We start from the raw sequence: 24,065 nt of genomic DNA, 5'->3' as shown, positions 1-24,065 counted from the left end.
TAAATTCTTCCAATAACCTTTTCTGTGTCTTTTTCTATAGAATTAAAAAAGAAATCTTTCTTAAATCCATCACTCCTTTGATTAATAATTATAATATCTACCATAGAGTAAATACGTCAATATGAGGAGAGCTTTATACTAGTACAACATGGATACAGTATCATTATCCCTCTTCTTTGTAATTAAAGTGAGTTGCTCAATAACATGGATCTTGTCTGTTTTGTTTATAAATATGTCTAAACTGTCTGGACCAACCCTGGGTCATAGTAGGTGCTCAATAAATATTTTATGTTTGAATTAATTATTCAATAATATTCTAATCTGGTACTCTTTTCTTAAGAAATTCAGGAGAAATATAACTTTTAGGTTGTGTTATTACTATGTAGGTTTTTATATGAGACTAGAGGCCTGGTGCACGAAAATTTGTGCACTGGTGGGGGCGGGGAGTGTTGGGGATCCCTCAGCCCAGCCTGCCCCCTCTCACAGACCAAGAGCCCTCAGGGAATGCCCTACTGACAGCTTACCGGGAGAAGGCCTAAGTCTCAGTGTGGCCTCCCTCTGTGGGAGGCTACTGGTAGATCATGGGAAGGCACTGTCCCCATCACCCCCTCACTGCTGCTGCCTCTGGCCACCCTCTGCAGGAGGTGACCAGGCTGATCAGGGGAAAGTGATATCCCATCATGCTGCTGCTGCTGCTGCCACTGCTGTCCGCCACAGCTGCCTGAGCCACTGTCCGGCCCTTACAGCAGCAGCCGCCACCATCCACAGCTTGTCTGAGCCTTGGCTCCTAGGGCTGAGGCTCAGGCAGCTGCTGCGGCTTAGTCCGGAAGGACATCTGGAAGATGTCCGGTCTAATTAGGATATTACCCTTTTATTAGTGTAGATAATTTTAATTTGCATGGAATTTTAGTATCACAGTTATTAAAGCAATCTTTCCATGTGAGTTCTTGTGCTGATCTGGAGTGAGAACCCTGGAACCAGACTGCCTACATTATGATTGTGGCATTTGCCACTTACTAACTTGATGATCTTATGAAAATGGTTTAATATATCTGTTAACTGGTTTCCTTTCTGCATGGTATAGGTGTTAATAATGGTATCTAAATCATAAAGTTGTTTTGAAAACTAAATATTCAAGAGGATTTTAGGTTTTAAACTGTGTTGTCCAATCAATATATAAAGAGCAGATATTTATTTTTTGATTTATAAATGTGGTGCCTGAATGTAGACAATCTTAGAGGTAACTTGTTGAATTATAGGATCTGTAGGATGTTAAAAAATTTGATCATCTTAAAATATCAGTATATTAGTTGTTAGAATTGAAATGCACATACGTGTTCCTCTTGTATTATAAGCCTGGTGAGAGTACAGTTAAACCATTAGGAGCTTACTTCAACTTATTTCACATGGACTTAATTGAATGACTTATTGATAAGCAGAATTTGAAGAGAATAATCATAGCTAAAATGTATTGAGCACCTTTTGTGTCCCAGTTATTGCATTAAGTGCTAAATGACATAGTTTTGATGGCAATACAAGGGTCACAAGAATGACATCTCTGGTGAAGAGGAAAATGCCCAGGAAGTAGGGTTGAAGTAAAAGTCCCAGTTGGATAGTAAAGTAACTATAAGATAACATGAGATGCTGAGGTGATCTAAAGTGGACCTGAAATGTTAGTCTGTTCATTTAAGAATATTCCTTGAGCATATAATGTATGCCAAGAACTGAGAATAAAGGACACACAGAGAACCTGTGTTTATCTAAGCCTTGGTAGGTGGCACACCTTGCTTTTAGTCTGCAAGGCAAGTTAAAAACAAACAAAAAAAACTGCTGATGAGTCCATAAATTACTTTCTCTCTCCCTCTTTTGCTTCCTCTCTCTTTCTTTAATGAGGACTTAGCTGGAAATGATTCTGTTACTAGAAACACTTAGAGCAAGAGTACATCCTTGTCAACTTGCATTTGATTTATTCACCAAATATCATACACACAGAAGCAGCTTCCTGGCTTCATTGTCTTGACACCATCTCCTCCCTTTGTTTTCAGCAAGGGCTAAATTTTACTAAATACTTTCAAATAGTATCTCAGGAAGCAGAACTAATTAAAAAAGAATATCAAAAGTAAACGGCAGAGTGATAGTCTTTGAAATGAAAGACTGTAAGAGACTCAATGGAAAATCTTAACCAGGGAAACCATTAGTCACATAAAATATTCAATCTATCAAATGATACCATATCATTGGTGGCTAAGTGGCTAAAGTTTCTCCGAATTCAGGGCAATCTTCGTAAATGTTTTCATGTCCTATTAAAACAAATGGCATGAAAAGTACTTTATTCTATGCTAAATATAAAAGCACAACAGTGGCAGTCATTTAATGGGCTAGGCTAGTAGAATTTGAGTCTTTGTGAGGAGTTTCACATTTTTAAATTGCAACTCAACATTAAAGACTTCAGTAAATTGGGATTATCCTGGACTAAGATGTAAGGCAGGATTAGAACACATTTTAGCAGCTAATTAGCAAAACAAGGAAATAGAATTAAATACCTGATAAAAAGAATAAAATTTTTGTTGTCGTTATTGTTGTTCATAACCTGCAATTCCATTGATTTTTAGGGAGAGTAGAAAGGAGGAAGGGAAGGGGAGAGAGAAACATTGATGTGAGAGTACCACATGGATCAGGGTTACCTCCCACACCCATCCAGATTGGGGCCAGGAATGAGCCTGCAACCCAGGCACTTGCCCTTGAACAGAATCGAACCTGAGACCCTTCAGTGCATGGAACAATGCTCTAGTCATTGAGCATCACCTTCCAGGGCAACATAAATCTTGGGTAAGAAATTTTTCTTGTTTTTCATCACTACACTATTGTGCTCGACTCTCAGATGGGTATATTATGGCCCATGGGCCAAATCCAACACACCACCTGTTTGTACAGCCCAGAAGCTAAGAATCATTTTTATACTTTTCAGTGGATGAAAAAAGGGGTATTTTATGAAATGTAAAATTGTATGCCATTCAAATTTTAGTGTCTATAGTTACAGTTTTATTGGAACATAGGCACGCTCATTTGTTTATGTATTGTCCAGGGCTGCTTTCACACGATAGTGGCAGAGTTGCCCAGCAGGTGTTTCTCAGTGATTGAGTGTCGACCCATGAACCACAAGGTCACCATTAAATTCCAGATCAGGACACATGCCAAGGCTTTGAGCTTGATCTCCAATAGGAGGTGTACAGGAGACAGCCAATCAATGATTCTATCTGATCACTGATGTTTCTCCCTCTCTCTTCCTCTCTGAGATCAATGTAAACATTTAGAAATATATAGTGGCAGAGTTGAGTAGCTGTGGCAGAGTCTGTATGGCCCATAAAAGCCTAAAATATTTACTCTTATTCTTTACAGGAAAATTTTCTTGACTCCTTTGAAGTTTATGCACTGATCCTCCTTTGAAGCAAAAATACTAGAAAAACGAACACTTTTCATAGTAGTCTGAATCTAGGAAACCTAAGCAAAATAACAATGTTTTCATTCTTAGTACTTAATTAGAAGGTAATACTCATTTCCAAAATAGTCATAGACCTAGTAGAAAAGCTGTTCTAAAAGTGAGAATGATTTTTGCAACTCACCAAAGCCATCTACCCATTTCTGCCCAAAGAGCTCTTTTAGAAATTTGTGCCCAACCTGATCGAGACATGCCATTATTCCAACAATGAAAGTGTTTCATAAGAGACAATAGAGTTGGCAAAAGTCTGACTTTGTACCAGCTGCATGAATTTGCTCCAATTTCCCAGTGGGTCCCTGGATCAGTGAATCTCTGATGAGAACATAGATAAACTAGATATTTCCTCAGTAAAGATCTGTTTTCTATCCTCTCAGCTACTTGACTTCACATAATTCAGCAGGTCACTTCTTTTTTCTGTTTCTCTCGGGGCCAATGCTACTGTTTATTGTAAAGTATACATCAAGCCATCAAAGGAATGAAAAATATTTATTTTGATGCAAATTTGTGCATATATCTGGAAACTTCTGGTTCCAACCTAATGGGTCAGGCTTTGAAAACAACTTTCACAATGTGTTGAAGAATGTTTTTTACTTTTTTATGGCATTGCTTTCCTTACTAGTATAATGATTGTTGTATAACATTACACTCTATATGTCTGTCTATACCTTTATACACTTTGCTCATCATATATACTTTAAAAATATGATTCAATATGTAATAAAAAGACAAGTAATATTAATAATTCTAGTAGGCTAGGAAAAGATGATAGTTTGAATCTTTACATTAAAGACCTTAAACCTTTTAATTTTCACTTAGTACACTGATTTTTCTTTTTAATTAGTCTATGGGCAGAAGTTAATACTCTATATTTATAATTTCTAGAATTAAAACTTTGTCTAGCACTATAAAATGATGACATCGCTTTTTAATTGTGGGTTTGCAGTTTCAATACACTGTTGGTGAGTGAAAATGCCAAAGTAAGTTAGAGTGCTATTTAAAAAAAAATCATTGTGTTTTAGAAACAATGCAGATCCTTAAAACCCCTGTTATGTTACCAGCTTTAAAAAAATGGGATAACAGTTGGAGTCTAAAAAGGATGTTAGCTATCAAACTACTTCAATGTTTAACTCTAGCCAAGTGTTTAGATTATAGAAAAATGGTTCTCAGGTCAACGGATCTCAAGCTGTTCAAACACCTATGAGGATAATTTTCCACCCAGTATGAAAACAGGAAGTTCATATAAAAAGAAGGAAGTTTAAACAAGAAGTTTATATCCTACATAGCAAATCTCATATGTATAAAATGCACAGACGTTTGAGGACTGCCAAATTCCAATCTCACATACATTTAGATTGGGTCTAATTTACAAACATAACACACAAGTTTACCATACAGAGCAGTAAATTAAAATGCAGACAACAAAAATAGCTGCTGCTTTGTTCACAAAGACAAACACAAGATGACTCATTCTTGTTGTGTGATCATTAGGAATGCTGAGATTATAACCTTAAATGTTAGTTCAAGCATGGTCAAAATTGTGTTATTTTTAAAATATTTATGATTTCTCATAAAATTAACTTGATAAATACTTCCCTTGCTTTCCTAACTGGCTCCTATAAGATATTCTTATAAAATAAAAACAAAACCAAAATAGGCACTTCCTATACCCTTGTTTATTTGACTCTCTCACCCTAAAACGAGAATCTTGTAACACCTGATGAAAATCTATTAATTTTATATGTTAGCCTCATGCTGGGGTCCAGTTTTTCCAAATATACTAGTAAGCATTTTCTTCTTTCTTTATAGTGAGTCATCCTTCAGTGCCTTTGATTTTTAGGTATGTCTTTCCCTCCTTTGCACTTCAAAGCCATTCTCTTTATGTAAAAGGAGAAACAAATACTATTTATAATCACCATTTTTTTCAAGATTAGAAAGGCTATGATCTATATCAGGCTACAGAGAATTATTCTCCCCCAACTCAGCCACATTTTGTCACATTACTAAAGTATATTTGTGTTTGCCTACTGTCTCAAAAAACCTCTTTAATAATATTCCTCCCACTTAGAAAGAGCTAACAATTGGTCTTCCTCTTTGATTTTTGCATCTCTCTCTATAATCTTAGGTAATTTGAAAACTTGATCTAGTCTTCTCATAGCATTTTTTAAAGCATGAAACTGGAAACTTTTACTACTAGAGGATAGGTTTATTGATTACATTTTTAATTTTCTGTTTGAATATTTATATAAGAAATATATAAGAAATACAGAACCAGATGAAGATAATTACATGAAAAATAATGCATTATCATTGTAAAAATATAGAATAAAATGAAATTAAAAGCACCATATTTGCTTTTTGTAATAGGACAATGAATAACTCAAAATCAGTAACAATTTAAATAGTAGCATTCCTAATCTAGATTTGAATTAATGACCTAGACAGTCTGTGTGAACCCTTAGATACCAAGTCCACTAAGCACAGGATATCAATTTGTGTGATCATTAGGGCAACAAACATTTACCATTTTAATTTTTTAAACATTTTTATTGATTTCAGAGAGGAAGGGAGAGCAAGAGAGAGAAACATCAGTGATGACAGATAATCATTGAATGGCTGCCTCTTGCATGCCCCCTACTGGGGGGATCAAGCCTGCAACCTGTGCATGTGCCCTTGTCTGGAACTGAACTCGGGACCCTTTAGTCTTCAGGCCAATGGTCTATCCACTGAACCAAACCAGGTAGGGCTACCATTTTAATTTAATACAATCCTACACACCCATTCATTGAAATTCAGTGTTTGGGTATGCTTAAATTATAAGTAATCAAAAGTTGAATAATTTAAAACACATTTGATATTCCTTAAGATTGAACTAATTTGTTGCCAAAGAAAAAATGATACTTTCTTTATATTGACTTTAATGAAGCTCAGATGTAAATAATATGTTTTAAAGATGTTTATATGACAGAAGATTGAGGTCTAGATAAAGTCTAAAGTACATATCATCATGAAAATTTTGAGTTTCTTTGCTATGTGAGGTCATCCACAATAAAAATCAACAGTGAAATGATCTGATTTCAAAGTGTTCTAAAGCTCAAAGGCAAATCTGTATTTGGAAAATTTTAGTGATGTTTTTTAAAACAACTGAGATGACTCATCTGATAGATGAGACAGTGTGGCTACCGTTGAATTCTAAGCATTTGAGCATCTTCTCACCCAAGTCCACCGATCACTCCCCAGTAACTCCATCTTTCTGATCTGCATTTTCATTTCCAGTGAATGGATAGGGACTAAGGCATTTTTGTACCCTACCTTTCACTTCTACCCTGTTTCCCCCAAAATTAGACAGTCTTATATTATTTTTTGCTCCCAAAGATGCGCTAGGTCTTATTTTCAAGTGATGTCTTATTTTTCTATGAAGAAGAATACAGTACACATTAATTGTTAAATGAAAATAAAGGAAATTTATTACCTGTATACGGTATGGTAGTACGGTAGTTGTCAACACAAACCAGAAAAACTGAATCCTACAGTATCAAAGATTTACTCATTTATTCAATGACAATCATGTCATCATCTTCTGGAACATCATCATAACAATCCAATTCCTGAATTTCCTGGTGAATTTCTTGTGACTCCATTTCTTTCAGAATCAGTGGACCAAATCTCTCATGTTTAGCAATAGCACTGTATTTAAATGAGTACTTCTTGTCAAAGTAGCCTGCTCGCAGTGCATTTGCAATGCAACTGTCAGTGATTTTCTCCCATGAATTTTTCACCCAAGTCACAACTTCTTGCAGTTTAGGTTTCACAAAGTTTCCATGCTGATTTCTTTCCATTCTATTTTCAATGTAGTCATTAATTTCCATGGGCAAATTTCTTTGAATGGCTTGCTTATTGCAATATCAAGAGTCTGGAGATAGGCCGTCATTCCTGCGGGAATCATTATCTGATCTATTTTTCTTTTGTGAAGAAATGTCTTCATGTCTTTAGCACGGTGAGTGCTGGCTGCATCCCAGACTAGCAGACCTCTTTGGCTAACCTCACATAACAAGTGGCAGCATTAAATCGACCCACTTTCTTATAACTGCTTATGTGGCCCAGGATTTTTCAGTTTCAAGAATAAAAACGCCCAAAACACATTCAATCTTTTCCTTCTTGCCATCCAGATGAATTGCCAAAATACAGGAAACACGTGCACTTTTGTAAGCAGTGGAGGGAATGTATACTAAGGAGGCACCCCGCTATTCAATTGCTGTTTGAGATGATTGGCCCATAAACACTGCAGTTTCATTCATAGCAATCATGTTGGAAAGATTGTATTTAGAGAAGTCAGCATCATCAATAAAGGACTTGAATGCAAGTGTACGCTTAATAACTTGAGTATCTTCCAACCTAAACAATGTTGTAGATCTTCTTAAAGACAGTTCACTTAGCTGAAGGAAATTATCCAGCCAGTGTTGTGATGCTTTGAAGTCTTTAGGGGCTATGTCAAACTGTGGTGACATTGCAAGGGCAAATTCTTGAATCTGAGCCCTATTTACAACCAAAGCCTTTGCTCTCCTGTCAACAACCCATTCACAGATCAGGTCTTCCAGCTCGGAAAATAATGGTTGCCGACCTGATTCACACTTGCACTTTTTAGCATTTCCCTTGTCCACTTGTTCAATGAGGTTACCATACTCTGCTCGCCATTTTCAGACCAATCGGATACTCAACATCTTCTCTTTGTAGAAAGCAGTAAGATTTTGGCCCCAAGAGGCTTCCACGATTCCTTTCTTGTACTCTACGGAGTAGCTTTTTCTTTTTGCGCTCATTTCTAGGGGTAAAAAAAAAAAAGGAATTGGGGTATCAAGGTGGGGAGAGGGGGATCACTTAAAATGACACAGGGGGGATCTGAGAGGGGAATCAAAATGGCACAGGAGAATCGGGGGGGGGGGGGAGGTTACCCCCTTCCTCCACTCCTGTGCCACTGAACACCTTCACCAGACATTCCCCCATCTTTATCAGACATTTATCCCCTGGGGCCTGCCTGGGGACTGTCACTGGGCTTGCTGGGGCCTGGATCTGGGCTGGAGCAGGGTCTGCCACTGACTGAGAACCTTCAGTCATCATGAGGGCGGCCTCGAGCATCAGGTAGTGTCACCAGAGACAGACCAGCACTCATCACCTTCACCGTGTCCAGTCCACTCTAATCCTCCTGTTCTTCTACACGCATCTGGAAAAATCTCCTCCTCTCTCCCGCCCCATGCTCACCACTCACTCCAACCTCCGCTCCACCTCCACACAGCAGTGACATCAGGACTCCGCATAATGTCACTGGTTGCTAGATGCCAGTCGGGGCGGCCCTAGCAACCAGTTTATGGTAAATTAATTTTCATTCTGAGACAGAGCCTAGGGGGGCCTTATTTTTGGGGGGATGCCTTATATTTCACTCAGAAGGAAACCTGTAAGCAGGTCTTATTTTCGGAGGATGTTTTATTTTCTGGGACACATGGTATATTCCCCCAGTGTTTCCCAAAGTGTGGGACGCATACCTCCAGGGATATGGGAAGACGGGAAAAGTTTGGTGGGGGTACGCGTTGCACCGGAGTTTGGTGGGGATATGTACTGCACCATGCTTAGCTGCACCTAATTCTACGTTCTCATGAGTATGAGGGGTACTCAACGTTATGAAAATTATAGAAGGGGTACACATATGTCAAAAGTTTGGGAAACACTGTTTCAGTTCTCACCAACACTATGTGTATTGTATAACTATCACTATGGATTTCAATCCATAGTTCTAAAAATGCTTTCTTTAGAGATTGAGATGGATATATAGTGTGTCCCAAAAAATGTATACACACACTTTGAATAATTATAAAGGCAGCGTTTGTTAAAATACATTTCATTTTCAAAATTAAGTTTTCAGCTGTTAAGTGTGTGTGTGTGTGTGTGTGTGTGTATATATTAATATATATATATATATATATATATATATATATATATATATATATAGTGTGTGTGTATACTTATGTTTTTTTTAATCAATTTATTTATCCCATTTAAAGTTATATCTTTTTTACTCTTGAGTGATGTCAATTAATTTGTTTATTTAACAAACATGTGTTAAGTGCCTATTAAGTGCCATGTCCTGTACAGTCCACTGGCACAGTCACTGCCTTCAAATAGCTGAGATCAGTCTCCAAGCTGTGTGACAGCCATGCTCTGCTCACTTCTCTTTATTGCAAGAGGATGACAAGAGCCAGATCATAAAAGACCTTGTAATACATGTCAAGAGGACATTGTTTATTGCTCCTTTCTGTGTGTATAAAAAGGACCAGTACTTATTTGTGACATTAATTTACATAAAAATATTGTTATCTGAGCAAAACCAGAGATAATTTAAACTAAAACAAAAGTCATATTATTTAAATTAACATGCTTTTTGTTCTGCTTTCATTAGAAAGCAGTTTTCTGATTCCCCCGCCGCCCCCCCCCCCTCAGTTTTTGAAATGTTTTAATCCATTTTTAAATGGTTTGGTCTCAGAGTAATCTATTTTGCTAGACACTTTCCCAATAAGTTTTAAATTCATGTTTATTTTAAAAGAAATGTACTCCATGTGTTTCTGATTTTTTTCACTTAATCTATCCAAATATTGTTGTCTATGAATGTACTAATGGAGAAGGAGCCTCTTTTATTGGGTGTTTGAAATATTTTAAAAAACAACCATTTGCCAAGAAGTAAAGTAATTTTTTAAAGTTTAATGTTCTTGGTGTCTATGAAACACATTTCATTAAATTTATTCAAGCCCTTAGTTTAAGAATCCTCACAAAAATAACAACCACAAACTTAACTAGGTCAAAATCCCATGTTCTTTTTAGGCTATATATGAACTTATTGTCCGGATACTCATAATCTGATTTAACAGATTTCTTCTGATTCATATCTGTGTGTTTCAGACAATAACAAGAAAGATAATGCTCTACAGAAAAGAGACCAAAATTGAGAATACTGAGTAGTTGAGCATAAGTAGAAGTGCTATTATTTCCTCCATCCAATGAATATTACTTAATTTACATAAGAATAAGGAGAAAACAATTTGCTGGTTTAAAATAAGTGTTGTGAAATTTCCTATACTTTCTTTGATCTAACCAATGAACACAAACAAACTTTGGCCCTTTCCTTGTTTTGTTTTGTTTTTTCTTTTTTTTTCCTAAAGGAGCTTTTCCTTCAGGTGCACAGGTTCAAAAAATAACTAAGACACCAACAAGGACAACAAAATCTTCCTAGGAATAGTCTAGCATATTAAAAACTTGAGAAACATACCTGAACTCCACTATTTACGTTTCCTGACTTAAGAAAAATTTGCCTTCCCAAGAACTTTATTACTATCTTTTCTTTAAAGATAATAATTTGTAAAAACTGAGAAAACCACAGAAAGTACTGCCTCACTTTTTTTTGTAAAGTGGATCTTACTTAGTTCTAGATATTGATGGGCTATCAAATACTAGCTGAGTATCTTAAATAATGTTTCTAAAGTATATTCAATTTAATAATAGATTTTTAAAGAAAATATTAAATTGTTACTACACTTCTATCAGTTTCTGTAATATCTTCCACAGACACAAATTACTTTCAATATTTTTCAGTCCTTTGGTGCAATCGCATATGTATAAAAAACTTAAAATTTTGTGTCTCCTGTAACTGTTTTCCTTTCTGGATTAAGTTTCAAACAAATTCTTTACTTGGTAGTTTTCTTCTTTCAAACTCTCCAATTTTGATCAAAGTTCAATGATCTCTTATTTAAAGATTTGAAATAGCAGCTGATAATATGGACTTTGGGAAAAATTAAAAAAAAATAAAGCTATTTTATGTGTTACTGATGAGGAAAACAAAAGTTCTTCAAACAATATTTGAGTCATTAAAACTGGGGGAAAAAATGTCAAGAAGGAGACAAATGACATGTACCAGCTGTCTTTCTTGAGGAAAGTTTTTGGGAGCTGCCGTAAAATCTACTTACATCTCATTGGCAAGAATGTAATCTCATGGCCTCACCAAGATCCTGTGAACACTTAGAAATGTAACCTGAGTATCTGTGTCCCCAGCCATTTATTTATTAAACATGCAATAAATTCAGAACAGATATTGGGAACAATGTGTCCTCTTGCCACATTATCCAAGTTTGGTTCCTTTTAATATACTTTTCTAAAATATTTCTTGCTCAGTAAGTACAAGGCATGCAGGAAAAGTACCATGTTGTCTTAAGAACTGAACCCTTTTCTGTATTCTAAGTCTCTATTAAAATCAATGGAGACCACACATATTTAGTAAACATATAAATGGGCAAAATATATCCTGTTTCTTACTGTTATGGATATTGCTAATTGTTTCCCGTTTATGAAAGAACAAATAAATAACTAAATTGTCCTTGAATTGCACTAAATTGTCCTTGAATTGCTATCATCTCTCTTTGGCCTTCTTAGTCCTACTACCGTGTTTCCCCGAAAATAAGACATCCTCTGAAAATAAGACCTACTTACACGTTTTTTTCTGAGTGAAATATAAGGCATCCCCCCGAAAATAAGGCCCTTCTAGGCTCTGTCTCAGAATGCTATTGCTAAACATGAGAGATTTGGTCCACTGATTCTGAAAGAAATGGAGTCACAAGAAATTCACCAGGAAATTCAGGAATTGGATTGTTATGATGTTCTAGAAGATGATGACATGATTGTCATTGAATAAATGAGTAAATTCTTGATATTGTAGGATTCAGTTTTTCTGGTTTGTATTGACAACTACCGTACTACCGTACCGTATACAGGTAATAAATTTCTTTTATTTTCATTTAACAATAAATGTGTACCGTATTCTTTATGGAAAAATAAGACATCCCCTAAAATAAGACCTAGTGCATCTTTGGGAACAAAAGTTAATATAAGACACTGTCTAATTTTCGGGGAAACAGGGGAAACAAATATTTCTTCCTATATTTATCACTTCTGTATTCAACTTCATCTACCTTTTTTCTGCTTTAATATTGCAATTTTAAAAATACTTATCATTACAAATCTTCCTTTATCTTCAAGCAAAATAATGTAATGGAAAATGTATTCGCTTTGTGATATACAGAGATTGGCAAAAAGTAGGTTTACAATTGTGAGTATATGAAAGAGTTTATTCTTAAATTACTCTTTATTAATTTCATTACTTATTATTATTGATCTACTTTTGCCCACTCTGTATATATTTGCCTGTTAACATTATACAATAAAATCAATAAAATGTTACTAATTTAGCAACAAAAAAATAGTTTTATTGTTACAGAGAACTGAGAAGTAAAGAGCACAATGCATATTTACATTTAGATAGTTGAGACTTAATGTACAAAAACACAATGAGCAATGTATGATCTTATATATTTCCATGCTGAATTATGGGTAAATATTGAAAGTTGTCCACATACTCCTGAGTAAGAATATTCAAAAGGAAGACAGAAACTGTGCTAGACGTAGGTGTTACTTTGAAGGAGGTTGACATGGTCAAAGAAAAAAGACCAGGTCATTCCTGGGGATAAGAATGATGTAGCCAAATAGAGGTGGGAATGAACTAAGCAAGCATAAGGGACTAAGGGTTCTGTTTAGATGAAAGAGGTTGAGAGTAAAAGGAAGTAATTTCATAGATGGTGTGGATAGAAAATATTCAAAGATGTGAATAGTTTAACATTTTTTCTGTGTTAAACTAATGTCAATTCTCAAATGACTTTTCATTAGATTGGTATTTGATATAAAGGAAAATAATGAAGATGGTATGAGTTCCTATATACCCACACCCAATGTCTCCTATTATTATTATGTTATATTAATAACATTTATCACAATTATTGAGATAATAGTAATGCATCATTATTAACTAAAATTTATTTCTTATTCAGATTTCCTTGTTCTTTATTCAGATCTATCCAAATTACATTTTCTTAAACTTCAACTCTTGATGACCTTGGCAATTTTAGGAGTACTGGTATTTTGTAGAAAGTCTCTCAATTGAGACTTGCCAGATGTTTTTCTCATGATTAGACTATACTTACGTGATTTTGGGAGAAACATCACAGCAGTAAAGTGCCATTCTCGTGATATCATATCAAGGATATAAGCTATTAACATGACTTTTATCACTATTGATGTCAACCTTCATCATCTACCTGACTAAGGAAGTGTTTTCAGGTTTTTCTACTTAAAGATACTCTTTTCCCACTCTTCATGATCTAATCCTTGAAAGGAATCCTCTCCCTGCAGCCCACACTTTGGAGAAGAAACTTATGCTTCACTTCCTTGACAGTAGACTATATAAGTTATTTGGTATTCTCCTCCTCGGAAGATGACATCTATTCTACCCCATTTATTTATTTTTAAATTATTAATATTATTATGGAATTATGGATTCAATGAGTTATATTCTATACTCAATAATATTGTATTTATTTTGTTGATCGTGCTGTTCCAGCTTATTAGTCATTCACTAAGGATTCCTGGTTCCTTTTATTGGAGGATGGTGTTAGAAACCAAGTTATTGGTGCTATATGTTCTGTTGCTACTAGGTTGTCATTGCTTCTAGGTTCTCTTCAGTTGATAGAGCATGAGAATATTTGTGATATATGGGCCCACTTATATGTATCTATTAACATGTTTATATCATCCACCTGTAAATCATAAAGATCAGAGAGTGTTCTGATAAGTCCATATTGCTATAGTCACCTCTAATTATGTCTCATTGATAATTTTTGCCTTCTTCCATTGCTTATCTGTAACCTACTACTTTAACAGTGAGAAACCTGTCTCACATTATCTGGCCATCCAATTATTTAATAATCCAATTCCATATGTAACATCATTACAGTTATTAATTTATACATAGAAAATACTAATCAGCTAAAGCATAGTATTTAGGTATATTTTTCCTTTATTCTTATAGTCTTCTTCATGTCCAAAATTACTTTTCAAAGTCAGCAACCCCCTCCCCCCGCTATCTTCAGTGAAGTTATTTCATACATTTATAATGCAATTAGATTTATAGTATATTTAAATTACAGTTAAAATAATACTTGGTATTTTATCCTGGAGTTCCTCAATCTCCTAAATTAATATATTTTAGTTTATATACATTAAGATTTACTCTGTGTTGTAAAGTTTTGTGGGTTCTGACAAACCCTTGGTATCTGTTTTTACAGATTCATAAGTAATTATTTCACCACTTTAAAAAAATTTTCTATTCAACTCTCCTCTCTTCCCAAAGCCCTGAACATCATTGGATAAAGTAAATTCTTAAAGGTAATTTTTATAAAGCTATTATAAAAAATAAATATTTATGATGTCAGAATACTTAACTAATTTATTTACCTTTTTATTTTATGCCTACATAGTAATTGGAAAATTGTTCCACCATTCTTAGAATTTAATGATTTTACAGTGTGCTTCAGTATAATAGTTCCTCTGTGTCAGATTTTCCATATCATTTAAATCTTTTCATAATACTTAGTGTAACACATGCTACTTAACATCATTATGGACTGTTGGATTTGCATACAATAACTAAATAGAATATTATAATATCCACCATCATCATATGTTGAAATTTTTATTTAGTCATTGAAAACTAGAGGCTATAATTTTGTCTAATAAAAAATTTGGGAACCTAGTCAATACTATAAAATATTGCATTAAATTTCAAGAAATATTTTTACAATGATTTCAATTTTCCCCTTCTTGTATTTGAAATTTAATACAATTAGAGAATTTATCTATCTTAGCAGCATACATTCCTTTAATATTTCTCAAATGAAAATGTAAAGTTTGTAGAGGTCAGGCATGCATTTTAACAATGAGAGCTTTATTCAATGGAAGGAACTGAAGTCCCTATTATTCTTATTTCTAATAAGAATGCAACATATTTTGGCAATAAGTCTCACACTATAGCTTATTTAAGTGTCCCAGGACTACTTTGTAGTGTTTCCGGTGGTCCATAATTACATTGAAGGGGTTAACAAAATGCTTTTTAAAAGCCTATTCTAAAACCAAGATTCATTTTGATTTAACATATGTTGCCACGTGTGTTTCTGTTTTTTACACCCACACACACACATCCACACATATGTCGGCACATTTAGAAATAATGTTTACAAATATCCTAATCATATTTGGCACTAAATTATTTGGCCCATTGTATTATATAGGTCACAAATGCATTACTGTGCTGCTTTCTAAATTCTTGGTATAGAGAAGTGTCTCAGAAAAGAGGCAAACCAGAGCCCTGGGTGTTGTGTGCATGTGACAAATATTGTATCTTTCCAAAGTAGGGATGGGTGGGCGGGGAGGGGCATTAAGCACATAAAGTTTGAGTGAGAGAGAAGCAAGTGAGTGGCACATAATTTTATTTAAAAAAATTCCTTCATTTCTCTTCCAAGTAACAGCTTCTATATAATCGCAGCACAGTGGTGCCTGTGGCAGAGTACAACACCGGAGACCAGTGTCATTACTTGAAGAACTATTTGCTGTTGGAGAACAAACAGCTGGGCATGCAAACTAGGAAACTGTTCTGACCTTCTCCTCTCTGGTCCCCAGGGAGGCCTTTTTGAGAAAAAGGGAAACCATTGATTTTTTACATCAGACAGATACATATCACAACTAGTAGTAAATTGCACATGATTCCCTGTATTATGTTCCCCAGGGAGTCTTCTGCAAGGGGAAACCAATGATTTCAACTTTTCAGGTGTGAAGTTGCCCTTAAATTATCTCCTTTATAGTCTTAGTCCATACTGTGTCAATAACAGGAAAACAAAAAAGGAACATGGTTCAAGCATATAAAGAATAGGTATTTGCTAAAAAGAAGAAAATATGCTTGAGTATATTTAAAACTACTTTTACACTCAAAATTATATTTTTCCTTAAGTATAGAAATCTTTAATGTCTCTGTGATTATACACATTTGTGATAAGAGATGATTAACTTTATATTGGATTTCTACTCATCATCATCTCTAAGCATAAAACAAAGCTGGGGTGATAAAAAACAGCCAAATATTATTTTATGACTATTTGTCATGCATTTATTCTAGTTCTCAAATACCCCCTTCTCTGACATCTTAGAATACCTTCTATTCCAAAAAACTCTTTAGAAATATGTTAATATAAAGGTTTTAATGGAGATAGGGAAAACTGAAGTTATTCCAAAGGCACTTTAATCTTTACTAGAGGCCCAATGCATGGATTTGTGCACTGGTGGGGTCCCTCAGCATGGCCTGTGGGGATCGAGCCAAACCAACAGTCCAATCCCATCTGCTGCTCCTGTCTGCTGCTCCTCTTCATCTCGGCCCCACTGCTCCTGCCACTCCACTGTGGTCTCCATGCACCTGTGCTAGGGTGATACCAGCGTACCCATGGCTGAGAAGTGGCTGTGAGATCTTGCCCAGTCAGTCCCGATGAATGCCAGTCCTGATCCCGGTACCAGTTCAGATGGGGAAGGGGTGTGCAAGGGGAGTGTCTGTGGGCAGTTGCGCTTGCCAACCATGAGCCCAGTGTCTGATGCCCATTGGTCAGCTGAGTGGCACTCCTGCTGTGGGAGCACACTGATCACCAGGGGCCAGTTCCTGCATTAAGCATCTGCCCCCTGGTGGTCAGTGTGCATCATAGTGGTCGGTCTACTGGTTGAATGGTTGAAAGGTTGGCTGGTCACTTAGGATTTATATCCTATCTAATAAAAAGGGAATATGCTAATTGACCCTCTTACTGTTACAAAGATGGCGGCACTCACAGCCAATAAGGAGGGGATATGCTAATTGACTGCCATGCAGCCACAAGTCCCATCAGCTCCCCAGCTGCCCAGGGCTGTCTTGAGACACAGGCAAGCCTTAGATAGTGGCTGCACAGCTGCCCAGGGTCACTCAAGGCTCAGATAACCAGGGCTGGCTGAGGCTTGTCCTGCCAGCAGTGGCAGCAGCAGAGATTTGACAGAACATCTCCTTCCCCTGATCGCTGGGTTGCCTCCTGTCCCTGAGGGCTCCCAGACTGTGAGAGGGGGCAGGCCGGGCTGAGGGACATGAATTTTCATGTACTGGGCCTCTAGTATAGATATATTTCCTACTTCATTTTTAAAAAGTTATTTGGAAGTTCTAATCTAATGTGTAAGGAATATAAAAGTTGATGCTATAAGAGTTCAGAAAAATGTATAATAAAAGAGAATCTATACAACACTAATGCTTCTTTAAACTCATATAATTTGACCACTCTTGAAATGTAGTAAAAATTCCCTATTCATTTTTATATGTTTTTATGAACTCTGTCTTTTACTGAATATCTCCCAACCTTAGATGCTTTCTTTTTGGTTTGCATGGTGCTTTCCCGCAGCAATGCATCTTTCCTGGGACCCTGGAGTAACCGTAGCACCAAGAGAGCAGCTGCACTTATAAGGGTGTGTCTGTGAAAGTCCTGCAGTTGTCTCAGGTGGTGTTTCAGTTTTATTGATTTGGGCCAAATACTTTGGTAGTAAAATTAAGAGGACCAGATCATTGTAGATGTCTTAGACTCTTCATCTCTGTAATTCATGAAAACTGTAAATGACCTATTACAGTGTATCTCTGAAGGAGTTTAAACCAGATGGGTGGCCTCAGACTAACAAAAAGATGACATCATGTGACCTGAATAGTTGAGGAAGAAAGACTTATTGTATTTGGGGCAATTCCAAAGTTCCTGTGTTATTCCAAGGGCTTGAATTTTTATTCATATTTTCCTTATAATTTGTTGTAATTACTCAACAATTTCCAACACCACCCAAAATAGGCACTACAAGATTGCATTTTCATTTTACTCTGCCTAGCTGTTGCATACCTAAAGGAAAATAAATAAAAACTGGGAAAGGCAGCCAACTCAAATATTGCACACCTGGCTCCCATTTGTTATAAGATTATCACTGAAAACAAAGATTCTTGACTTTTACAACCCTCCGTCCTGTGGTCTCCTCAGCCATACTCCCCAGTCTAACCTGGTAGAAACTGAACTAAGAACAAAAGGAACCCCTCCAAAAGATGCAGGTTATGATCCCCATATTAAGGCCTCCCTCTCCTGGCCCCTGAATTCAATGACAGCATTTAAAACAAAGGTATAAAAAAGGAAATGTGACAGAAAGAAACACGCTGGGTTCCTTCCATCCTCCCACCCACGTGTAATCATAAAACTAAAATATGACAAAAACATTTTCCTTTGGCAGGAGAGTCATGCTTTTCTTTTGGAGATACCAAGGCCCCATAAAAGAAAAAACATTTTCCTCTTGAATTCTTTCAGTTTTAGAAATGTTGAAGTTTCTTAAACGTGTAATTAGATTGAAAATCATGAAGAAAAACACGATAGAACAGACTGGCAGAAGGGCTGCCTGCTGCCTAGGTGTGTCTACATTTACCCATTCCATTTTGCTTCAGCTCTAAATTATAATTTCTAATTACAACAGTCTTTCCAGGTTTATTGGGTCTGTGAGCAAAGTAAACACAATTCTAGATACAGAATTCTATTCAAACAAACTTAAAGATTGTTAAGATCGACTCTCTGACTGCTCCTCAAGTATTCCAGATATTGAGCAATTTGCCATTTTTTCTATTACTTTTCCCCTTGAAGATCTAGATGCATATATTTGAATGATATCCTCACCTCCTTTAAAGTCACCCACATATCTGGAAATCTTTACTAAAAGGAAATTCTATGTTATAATTCGTGTGCAGCTATTATATCTTTTTAAAACCTATTAAAAACATCAATCTTATAATATATGGAGAATTGTAATATTCTGTCTTCCGATGCTCTATGAATTGTGCAAATATATTCAGATATTACTTGACTAATTGAAGATAGCAGGACCCCATATTTGAACAGGCCTCTTCGTGACCTGTCAGATGTACCCAGCCCAGATATTGGGTAATAATTTTGGTTGCCTTTTAAAATATACTTTCAAAGATACTGTGTATACTATACTTGAGATTCCTTTCCTTAGTATAGGGTCGGCAACTAAGTAATTGCGGATTTTTAAAAGAAAATCAAAGACAATTTTTTCATGGAACTAAATAACTTTATTCTGTAATGTATTGCCCATTTTGATCAATGACCTTTTGCCATCTTTCAGGCAGCATCATAATCCCACGTTCAAAAAACTTCTGGTTTTTATTAGCAAAAAACTGAATCAGGTACGATTTGACATCATCATCATTATTGAAATTTTTACCATTCAAGGAGTTTTGTAAAGATCGAAACAAAAAGTAATCAGATGGTGCAAGGTCAGGACTATATGGTGGATGTGGCAAAACATCCCAACCAAGCTCCATTAATTTTTGCCGAGTGACCAAAGATGTGTGTGGCCTTGCATTGTCATGATGGAATACAACACCTTTTCGATTTGTCAATTCGGGCCGCTTTTCTTCAACTGCATTGTTTAATTTCATTAGTTGTTCAATGTAGACATCAGAATTGATCGTTCGGTTGGGTGGTAAGAGTTCAAAGTAGACAATTCCTTTGTAATCCCACCAAACTGATAACAAAACCTTCTTTTGATGAATATCAGCTTTTGATGTTGTTTGAGTTGGTTCACCTGGCCTGCTCCACGATCTTTTCCGCTTGATATTGTTGTAAACAACCCATTTTTCATCGCCAGTTATCAGTCGTTTTAAAAATGGATCATTTTCATTACGTTTCTTTAGCAAATCGCAGCTGCTAATGCGTTGCGTTAACTGTGATTCTTTCAGTTCGTGAGGAACCCATGTATCGAGTTTTTGAACATAGCCAAGTTGTTTTAAGTGATTTTCAATGCATGTATGTGATACATGAAGCTTCTCTGCAATCTCACGTGTTGTACTGTGACAGTCCGAATTGATTATTGCTTTGATTAGGGCATCATCAACTTCAACTGGACGACCAGAGCGTTTTTCATCTTTGAGTGAAAAATCACCAGAACGAAATTTGGCAAACCAATTTTGACACTGCCGTTCTTTTAAGGCTTCGTCACCATAAACAGCACATAACTTTTTATGAGCTTGCGATGCGTTTTTCCCTTTGCGGAAATAAAAAAGCAAAATATGACGAAAATGTTCCTTTTGATTTTCCATTTTTCAACTAACGCCAAACGAAAACTACAAAACAGATCAAAAAACTTTTTTTACTGATTAACAGCTGAATAGCCAACTATCAAATAACAAAATGTGTTTTACATTTGTACTACATCTGCAAACCTAAAAATTCAACTGAAGCCATATATGTGTGAAACCCGCAATTACTTAGCTGCCGACCCAATATAAGTGAGAACTGTTGTTAACCACTGAGAGAAGTTTAATCATAACACAGGAAGTAGCTCTGGACATTCTAAATGGTTCATTATAGAAAGACACTGGAAAAATTCCAGCACCATCTATATAGAGAACTGGAAACAGGGAGGATAAGGAGATGTGGTAGTGTCTGCTAGAGGAGTCAAACATGGAGGAAAGGTTGGAGGTTAGTGTGAATAGATATGATACATCATGATTATTAGAGGACCTAGTTTTACATAGACAAGAAAGTGAAAGATGGGTTTTGTTGTTTTGTTTTTTTCAGAATAGAAGGTGATAGGTGAAGCTCAACGTGGGAGTAGTGGCAAAAAGATAGGTTCAGTCAGGTCATAAGGAAAGGCGAGCACCTCCTGTTAGTTAGTTGGAGTGTGTGCTGGTAGAAAACAAAAACTCAGTAAGAAATCTGCAGGTAGGTGTGATGAGGGGCAGACTATTTTATATGAGTTCACATCACTTCTCCAATTTTTCACCAAACCATCTACCCAGATTGATAGTTACAGGTTCTTTGCTTCCTGCCAGACTCAAGAAGGCTGCCTTAAACCCAGGGATAGGAATTCTTGGTCAGTTATAATTTATGAAATGCAAAGTATAGAATAGTACAAGGACAATTCCATCCTCAAGATGTCTTCATCTATGTTGTAGCTTTGAATTAATAGTTTTTAAGACTATAAAACCAAAATGATATTCTTCTTTAAAAAAGTGTATGTAATCTATTTAGAAATTTTAGTATCCAGTGTTGCCAAAAGTGAAGTTAAGTCATTTACTACTCAGTAAAACATATCTGGATGACAACTTGTCAGTGTGCACAAACAATTCTAAATATATTGATATATTCTTAGGAAGTTATATTAAGAATCACAGATAAAATTTTAAAATTCATATGTGAATATTTATTGCACCGTATTTACAATAGTATTAAGTTAGAACTAGCCCAAATGGTCACCAATAAGGAGTTGAATATTAAAAGTGATTTATTCAGCCTAAGCCGGTTTGGCTCAGTGGTAGAGCATTGGTCTGCGGACTGAAAGGTCCCAGGTTCGATTCCGGTCAAGGGCATGTACATTGGTTGTGAGCACATCCCCGGTAGGGGGTATGCAAGAGGCAGCTGGTTGATGTTTCTCTCTCATCAACGTTTCTAGCTCTCTATCTCTCTCCCTTCCTCTCTGTAAAAAAATCAATAAAATATATTTAAAAAATAAATAAATAAAAATAAAAGTGATTTATTCATGTTGCAAAACATTATGCATTCATTAAAAGTTAGAATTTTGAAGAATACTTGGTGACAAAAAAGAACATTTCTTATATAATAAAAGTGGAATATAAAAATGTGCGTTACTCATAAGATTGTGTGTGTTGCAATAAATGAGTAAATGCATTTATTTATTAAACAGACCTAAAAAGATTCTATTTAGGTCTGTTGCCCATTTCTTTATTGGATCATTCAATTTTGTTGACTTTGGCACTTTTTCTTTTTCTTTTTACCTTTTAAATTTTAACTTTTTTTTAATTAAAGTATTATATGTGTACATATCTTACAATTACCGCCCCTCCCCCCCAACTCCCATAGATGCCCTCACCTCCCAGAGTTTTGGTTCCATTGGTTTTGCTTATATATATGCATACAAGTCCTTCTGTTGATCTCTTATCTCCCCCATATCTCCCTAACCTTGCCAACACTTGGTTTGTTGTTTTGTTGATGATAGCCATTCTGACATATGTGAGATGGTAACACTTTGTCATTTTGATTTGCATTTCTCAGGTAGTGACTTACAGCATTTTGTAATGTGTCTCTTGGCCTTCCTTCTGTCTTCTTTTAAAAAGATTATATTTAGGTCCTTGGCCATTCCTTTATTGGATCACTTATCTTCTTTTTTATTAAGTTGTATAAGCTGCCTGTAGAGTTAGAGATTAAATCTTTATCAGTGAAAACATTTGCAAATATGTTCTCCCATACAGTGGGCTTTCTTGTTGTTTTGTTGATGGTTTCTTTTGCTGTAAAAAAGCTTTTTATTTTGATGTAGTCTCATTTGTTTATTTTCTCTTTAGCTTCCATTGCCCTAGGGGCAGTATTGGTAAAGAAGTTCTTTCCTCATATGTCTGAGATTTTGCTGCCTAAGGATTCCTCTAGTATTTTTATGGTTTCCCGTCTGATGTTTAAGTCCTGTATCCATTTTGAGTTTACTTTTGTGTATGGTGTAAGTTGGTGATATAGTTTCATTTTTTTGATGTGTCTGTCCAATTTTCCAACACCATTTATTGAAGAGACTGTCTTGACTCCATTGTTATGTTCATGCCTCTTTGGTCAAATATTAATTGAACATAGTGGTTTGGGTCGATATCTGGATTTTCTATTCTATTTCATTGATCTGTATGTCTGTTCTTGTCCCAGTACCATGCTGTTTTGAGAACAGTGGCTTTGTAATACAGCTTGAAATCTGGTATTGAGATCCCTCCTACTTTATTCTTCTTTCTCAGGATTGCTGTGGCTATTTGGAATCTTTTTTTTTTTATTCCAGATGAATTAATTTATTTTCAGCTGTTGAACTAACCTTGCATTCTTGTGCTAAATGCCACTTAGTCATGGAGTATAATTTTTTATGTTGCTGTATTCAGTTTGCTTGTAATTTTTTATTGTGATAAAATATGCATAACATAAAATCCTACTTTTTAACCACTTTTTATTAGTTGATGTTTGAATAATATATATTTTAATCCTTTTATTTTTAATCTATTTGTACTTTTAATCTTAAATCTGCCTTTTAGTCAAAGCAATTTTTTATTCCAGTTTTAATATCTCTGCCTTTGCATTTTTTAATATATTCACTTTTAATGTTATCAGTATAGTTGGATTTGTTGTGGTTTACTCTTTGTTTTCTATATGTCTCACATCTGTCTTTGTTGTTCCTCTGTTCTCTTTTACTACTTTCTTTTGTATTAAGTAAAATTTTAATGTTTATAATGGTTCTTTACTATCTCTTTTGAAGTTTCTGTTGGTGTATTTATTCCCTAAGTTACTCTAGGTCTTACTATATTCATTTTGACTTATCAGAATTAGCTTCAGATTTATACTGGCTTGATTCCTGTGATATAAAGAATTGTTACTCCAATATGGTTCTCTATTTCCTTTCCCCTAGTTTGATGTTATTATTATTATACATATTATATCTATTAATGTTCTAAGTCCAACAATACATTGTTTATTACTTTAGATTCTCTAATAATTTTCTTAAACTA

Source organism: Pipistrellus hanaki, assembly GCF_964339955.1.
Source record: "Pipistrellus hanaki genome assembly, chromosome: 4".
Lineage (NCBI taxonomy): Eukaryota > Metazoa > Chordata > Mammalia > Chiroptera > Vespertilionidae > Pipistrellus > Pipistrellus hanaki.
Note: the sequence above shows the minus strand (reverse complement) of the source record.